Raw genomic sequence first — 7,875 nt, forward strand, 5'->3', positions numbered from 1 at the left:
CTGAACCTGTGAGTCGAGGCATAGATCTCCTAGAATACGTGCACCTGCTCTACCAACTGAGCCAACCTAGCCACAAAACTGTGCTGTTCAGACTGTCTTTGCAAATCATAATTGTCTTATTGTCCACATGAGGAGCAAAAACCCATACAGTTTGAGAAGAAAACTGCGATGGCAAACAGAGCTGCAACAGCAGATCTGCAGATCCCCTAAGCAATCATAATGGTTCAGCTACAGTAGAAAACTCCACGAAATTGTTCAGACCTCTGGGGTGTGATTTCCATTTGCCAACAGTGGAGGCTTGTCAGAAGGCGAATGGACAAATTTTCATATCATTATTCAGGCCTACTTGTCATGATTTCATTCAAGCTGAAATATGACTGAAGGTTTTTAGAAAATAACTAGAAAGAATAGAATTAGAAAGAACAGGAAGTTAAAGTCATTTTACTTTGGTTATGGTCAAATTCACACATTTTAATTCTTACTGCAGAGATGTAATTACAGATAATTCTATATACTGCAGGGTAGTTGCTGGAATTAGGTACATTGTTATGAATGTAGCGGAATTAGGACCCAAACGCAGAGAGGACAAGCAGGCAGGAGAGTGTTTAGCTGAGGGTCTATTTTACAAAAGGAGTCCAAGGAAACACAGGGATCAAAATTCCAAAAATCCAAAAGGTCAAGGAAAAAGAAAAAGAAAAACTGGAACATAGACACTGGTAAGACAGCTCGCAGGGAAAGTGAATGTGGATCACACAAACTCCCAAAAGGATCTGACAAGGACAAGACACAAAAAGGGAACACAGAGGTTAAATACAGGAGGTAACGAGCAAACGAGAAACAGATGACACACCAGGTGAATCACATCAGGGCAGGACAATCAGACAGGCGGGAAAACACAGGAAGTTAAACTAGACAAGACTAGACAGGGGAACAGACTATCAAAATGAAACAGGAAACGGAACCGACAAGAACGCCACAAGACCAGGGGGAAAACACGGAGAATAACAGAAAACAACCAATGCTGAAAAAGAAACAGGAACAAAACTGAAACCATAAGTCAAAATTTCCGACACAATTTCCATTTTTTGTATATACAATAATTAAAATATCATGGACATAAATATGCACATTCTGTACTAGCCATGCGCTGACAGACCTGCGGTCCATCCACACTACTAGGTTTTCATTTTTCGAAACAAAACTGATCTCCGTCCATACAAGTTTCAGCTCGGTTCCAAATCAAAAATTTGGTACGCCCCCTGAATTTGGATTTCAGACCTCACAGTACCCTGAGCAAAGCCAGCCTCACAATCCTACATGGCTGCTCCGTGCATCAACAGTAGGGGAAGCTGTAGTAATATGCAGTTTAACCCTGGTGGTGTCTTCCATTCAAACCATGTGCTTGTTGTCCTCCCACCACTTTTTTACTTTGTCTCTGTTGTCAACACTCATGACACTTTATTTTCAATGTTTTTGGCTATTTTTTACGTTAAGTGCTTCTTTTCACTACCATGTATTAACACATCTAACACCAACTTATTACCACTAGTTTTACAAATTTTCATCATGGTCAATAAACTACCTTTGTAGGAAAGTGTACCTAATCCTTGAGATTACAGACTGGTATATGTCAACATTCAGCCGGGATACGGTTTTGAAATATGAAAAATAAAGCTGAACATTTTTATAAAACATCTATAATTCTATGAAATAAGGGATCCGGTGATTTGTTGTACTTGCAAAGTGCGTTGTAAGGAATCATCCCTGTTATTTACTAAATTTAGGTAGTTAATAAGAAACCCATATTTCTTTTAAAATGGGTCAAATTTGACCCAAAGACAACACAAGGGTTAAGGGTAAGGGTAAGTTGATTGAGAACAAATTCTCATTTTCAACGACGACCTGTCACATCCACACAGTTCCACATTCCTACCTGGAAGCTGCCCGCTGCAACCCCAGTCTGATCTGCTGCCACTGAGCAACTCCCCTGGAGCAGTTGGGGTTAAGGGCCTTGCTCAAGGGCATCTCAGTGGTGGAAATGAGGCAGGGTCAAGCGCTGCACTTTATCCACTCAGATTTTTTATCCTTGCACCGGCAGCCTCCCGGTGCCAAAAAGGCCACCCTCGCCCCTATTTCTTGGTTTAGTAGCAAAATTCCTCTAGAAAGGCCTTTTCCATGAGCCCCAACCTGCATCCACAGCTTTTAATTCTAGCATCTTCTAGCACACGAGTGCCCTTGGTACTCAGTTCCCTTTTTCTCCCCAGTCCAATGCCCCTGTCTCCATGATCCACATTCCGATTAGTTCCCCTCCCAAACACACATGTTTTCCTCATGCCCTATCTTTTACAGGGCAGCCATTCCTTGATATATATGCCAGCAAGCAATCTGTGTTTTACACCTTTACACAAGTTGGCATAGCAGTTCCAGGGACGCTGGTCAACACCCGTTTCCAATTTGTGATTGATTTATCATGATGAGATCCCAAAGCCTAACTCTGTAAACTGCAACAGATGGGAACATATCATGGACATTACCGCCTTTACCAATAATGTAAATGACGGCAAAATAAAAGGGAACAATGTCTAGTGTCCGTAAGCCAAAACACATTTTTTTATATCTATTATTTATTAGTCTCAACATTCATTTTCACTGTGAGATAGGTTCAACAGAGGTCCCAACAGTATTTTTAATACCTAGACTGTTACACCTCGCCATCATATGTCAATATTGGCTTAAGCAAACGAGGCCTGCAGGGCAGCTCCAGGAGCGCCGCTCAAGCTTATTCTCACCAGCTATTTTTTCACCTGCCTGTTTCCAAGAATGTAAAACTAAAACAAATAGCTGTGGAGGGAATTTAAGGAAAATGATCAGGCCCATATGTGAAACATGTACTTGAGTTTGAAGACTTTTCTGAGAGGAAAAAGTCAGAATTCGGAGAATAAAAAGTCAATTTCAGAAAATAAAACCACTGGCTATCGAGGGAATCGGTGGAAGAGGATTGGGGCCAAAAAGTCAGAATGATTCAAACTAATGTTTGGATTTTAAAATTTTGTACGCTAACTTTTCTTCCTGCAACTGTAAACTCAGAACTCAAATAGATCTTTCACATTCATTTTTGTCCAATTATGATATACATCCAAGCTTACTTTTTTGAATAATATCACACCAGCCTAGGAGTCAATAATCAAGCTGACATAAAAGCGTCTCTTCTCTCAAAACTGCAATAACAGCAGTCTGTGTCGTAAATGTGTCTCAACCATAGACTGCTAATATTAGTGGACAGAGCATCCGTTTTGGCAAATTGCTGCGGGGAAGTGCCTAAAACCTGCATTCTATCTGATCTCTTGCAGGGGGAGACTCCTTAAACCTGCATTTTATCTGATCTCCTGCAGGGGGAGACTCCTTAAACCTGCTATATCTACGGACTAAAAGAAGAAGAAGAAGGTAAACAGTGGGCAAGAGAAGAAGAGAAGCACTTTGAATACTTCAGAACGTCTGCACAACGATTCAATGGCCTACTTCGTCGGATCAACCCTTTCACCATAAAGAACTCATCTTAACCCAGTAAGTTTACAAATGCGACTTGGAGTCACTCCGAGAGACCTGGCATCCGGTATCTCCGAACTCGTCCATGCTTCCTGTTTCCGCTTTGTCGTGCACTTAAATTCTTGGCACACCAGCGAGATCTACGTCATTTAGAAGTCACATTGTTGCGCGACAGGTCGGGAACGGCGACTGTAAAGAGGCCTTAACGAAGTGTTTGTACTTCATTGCATTACAACACTGCTCAACTCAAGCAAAACAACAGCCTTCCCTCTCTGGGAAACTGTATTTAATGTCACAGGCTGATAACTGACAGCTGGGCCTCCCTGCTGTACAAGTTGAGTCTAGACACTATTTAAGTATAGCTGTGTCCGAGCTGCTACTTCCTCTCTTGTGACTCTCAGAGGTTCATTGCACTCCGTTAGCATCATGTTGATAGGTTTATGGTTCATAACAAACAAAGCTTTATAGTGGGAACAGGTTGCAACAAGTTCATGTGATATGCATAAAATTGAAGGAAGTGCAAAGTTGACAATTCACACCACAGAGGACATCAAGTGATAAAAGCTCATTTTTCATTCTGGACTCTTTTTGGAAGCAGCAGCCACTCTGACTGTGTGGTCTTGGGAACCACCATAATACTACACAAGTTTAAAAAAAAAGAAATATGTATATATGATTCACTATTATGTTAGACATTAGCCTGTGTGAAAATAGCTACTTTGGAATACAGACTGTTATTTGACAAGACTTCTAACATGTTTGCAATAATGCTAATCATTGTTGTCATTCTGGTCCATAAAAACAGGCACAAAGACGATCTGATACTGATTACCAAGCTCATGTGATAAAATACTGAAAGAAATATTGTTACTTTAATACATTTGCTCAAGGTGGTCAGGTATCAGCTGAAACTAATCCCTAAAAGTCTGTTCAGTAACATCTTAAATAAACTGATCAATGTTCATGTTTTTACACTGCTTGGTGTGCATCTTGGAGGAACATGGGGGATTCGAATTTTCAAGACAAAGGTAAAAATAACAGAACAGTCACTGAAAAACCTGTTGAAATGTGTTTAAAATACCTTGGACACACCCTAGACAATAAACAGAGTTTTGATCGACACACCACTGACGTCCATAACACTCTCTGCCATCTGCAAACTCAAAGCACATTCTGTTGCTCCCAGTCACGTACTACTGCTGTATAAGAGCATGCTCCCATCCATAATCCAAAAGACAAAATAAGTCAACTTGTAATGGTCCAAACAGCAGGCCTGTCAGTATCTTGCCTGTACTTGGTGAACCTTTAGAGAAATTTGTGTCGGTGCAAATTCAAGACTATCTTTCTACAAACGGTTTAACATCTACTGTATGTTCCAAAATGCATATAGAGCTGGTCACTCTACTAGCACCGCTATTGTTACCAAAATTCCTGGTCTCGATAGCTGGCTTACATCATTGACAGGCGATGCTTGTGGGCACAGTATCCTAGATTTCAGATCTCAAACTTACTTGTTATGGTTTTAAACCACAGCTATTTTGTGGTTAAGAAGTTACCTGTTAAGTTATGTTACTGTAAAAAAAAAAAAAATAATATATTAAATAATATCTATATATATTATAAATATATTATATAATATATTATATTATTGAAACTACCCGCACTGCCAGACAGGAGTGTCGAAGACTGGCGAGAAAGTGAGAAAGGACAAATTGCAAGTGTCTTTTCAAATACTGAGGGATTGCTGGCGTCATTACCAATCCACTGTGAAAGAGGCTAAAAGAAAATATTTTTCTGATATTGTTCTTCTAAACAGTTGTAAACCCCGCGTGTTGTTTAAAGTTATCAACTCTGCTCTGAATGCACCACAGACTCTAATTGAGGCCTCTCCTGCTGTGTGTGAGAATTTTCTTAACTACTTCATTGATAAAATCACTTCTACCAGAGCACTTATTTCACCTTCTGCTTCCGACCCTTCGGTGTTTGTCCCCTGCCCTGCTGTGTTTGACACCTTTGAGCCTGTGACCCTGCCTTTTCTGCAGGACATTGTGGGTCATCTGAAGCCCTCGGGTTCTCCAGCTGATACTGTCCCATCTAAATTTTTTAAGGAGATTTTTACCACTGTTGGGCCACCTTGTCTCACAGTTATTAACAGCAGCCTGTCTTCTGGAGTAGTTCCTGCGAATCTTAAACATGCAGTTGTGCTGCCTTTATTAAAGAAACCTGGGCTGGATCCTACTATTTTGTCTAATTTTAGGCCTATCTCCAGATTGCCTTTCGTCTCTAAAATCTTAGAGAAGATTGTATATTCCCAGCTCATGGACTTTTTAAATGAACAAACAATTCTCGAAAAGTTCCAATCCGGTTTTAAACCATTGCACAGCACAGAATCAGCACTTTTAAGAGTTTTTAATGATTTTTTTAGCTACTGACTCTGGTCACTGTGTTGTTCTTGTACTTTTAGATATGACTGCTGCATTTGATACAGTGGACCATGAAATCCTGATTGCTCGTTTGGAGCAGTGGGTGGGCGTCAGTGGCACAGCACTGGAGTGGTTCAGGTCCTACCTGTCACACTCGAACTTTCTGTGTCGGCTTTGATGACCGTGTCCTCCACTGCTCCTCTCTCATGTGGGGTTCCACAGGGCTCGGTACTTGGCCCTCTTTATTTTCTCTCTACTACTCCCATTGGCTCTATTCTCAGGAAACATGGCATTTCTTTCATTGTTATGCGGACGACAGCCGATTTATGTCCCCCTCAAAAAATCAATTCTAACACTGTGAACCCACTGCTACGGTGTCTACAGGACATTAGGCTTGGATGTCCTTAAACTTTCTAAAATTTTAATGAAAAAAGACCGAAGTCATGGTCTTTGGTGGCACTTCTCTGACCTCCTCCCAAGTTGATTTGGGTTCTTTGGCGCAGTATCGCAAGCCGATTGTAAAAAATTTGGGTGTAAAAGTGGACTCAGAACTTAAATTTGACAGCCAGATTAAAGCAGTGGTGAAGTCTAGCTTTTTTTCAGTTAAGGCAGCTAGCAAAAATTAAACCAGTCCTTCAGAGACAAAACTTTGAGACAGTAATCCATGCCTTTCTGACCACTCGGCTGGATTACTGTAATGCACTTTATATGGGGGCTAGCGGGTCCTCCATTGCTCGTCTTCAGCTTGTACAAAATGCTGCTGCACGTCTTTTAACAGGCACTAGCAAGTATGAGCACATTTCACCTATTTTAGCTTCACTCCACTGGCTGCCCGTCAATTTTAGGATTCATTTTAAAATTCTTTTAATTGCTTTTAAAGCCTTAATGGCCTGGCCCCCCCTTACCTCTCTGAGCTGCTGCACCCCTACAACCCTAGCCGATCTCTCAGGTCAGCTGACCACTGCTCCTGACGGTGCCTAAAGCTAGGCTTAGCTCAGGGGGACCTGCGTTTGCCGTCGCAGCTCCAAACTTGGAATGGCTGCCTCTGCACATTAGACAGGCCTCCTCTCTGTCTCATTTTAAACTCTTCTTAAACCCACCTCTTTCTTTGGCTTTTAACACCAGTGAGGTGATGATTTTATGTGTATACCTTTACCACATGCCGCTAGTGCATTTTGTTGTTTTTATTTATTATACCTTATTATATTTGTGCTTTTATTGTGTTATCTATTTATTCTGTATGATCATGTTGTGCAGCACTTTGGAAACCTTGTGTTTGTTAAAATTGGGCTATATAAATAAAGTGGATTGGATTGGATTGGATATATATTGCTAATGGTGTTGGTTCACTGAACATCTGATGTGGTGTGCACATTTAAGCACGGGATCCAGTGCTGTTCCTAGGTTTATTGTTCTCAAGGCAGGGAAAAGGTTCTCACTGGTTGCAGGTGACTAATGGATGGATCGGTGGATGGATGAATGGATGACTGCATGATTTTGTCTAAACAAATAAATAACCTTAAACAATCAAGCATTACAAATTAGATTGGATACAGCTTGACTTACATTAGTAATGCATCCACAGTCTGCACTGCATCCACAATCTGTACTTGGGTTTTCTCTTGAATTCAAATAGGATTTTACCTTGCAACCTAACATTAATCAAGCAATGTGTATTAGCTTTCAGGCATTACATTTAATGTGAGCAAATAAAAGTGTTTTACATTGAAAAAAATCCATTAGACTCACATCACTCCTTTCTTTGTTCTGCCTGGTTTGTTTGAAGGGAAAAACAGTGTCACAGGCCTGAAGGGCGGAGTTATATAAGCTTGGAAAGTGATTGACAGTCCATGTTTTGAAAGCAGGGCATTATACTGTGGTATTCCACAGGGGAGTTGCCTTGGAC

Source organism: Etheostoma spectabile, chromosome 9, assembly GCF_008692095.1.
Source record: "Etheostoma spectabile isolate EspeVRDwgs_2016 chromosome 9, UIUC_Espe_1.0, whole genome shotgun sequence".
Lineage (NCBI taxonomy): Eukaryota > Metazoa > Chordata > Actinopteri > Perciformes > Percidae > Etheostoma > Etheostoma spectabile.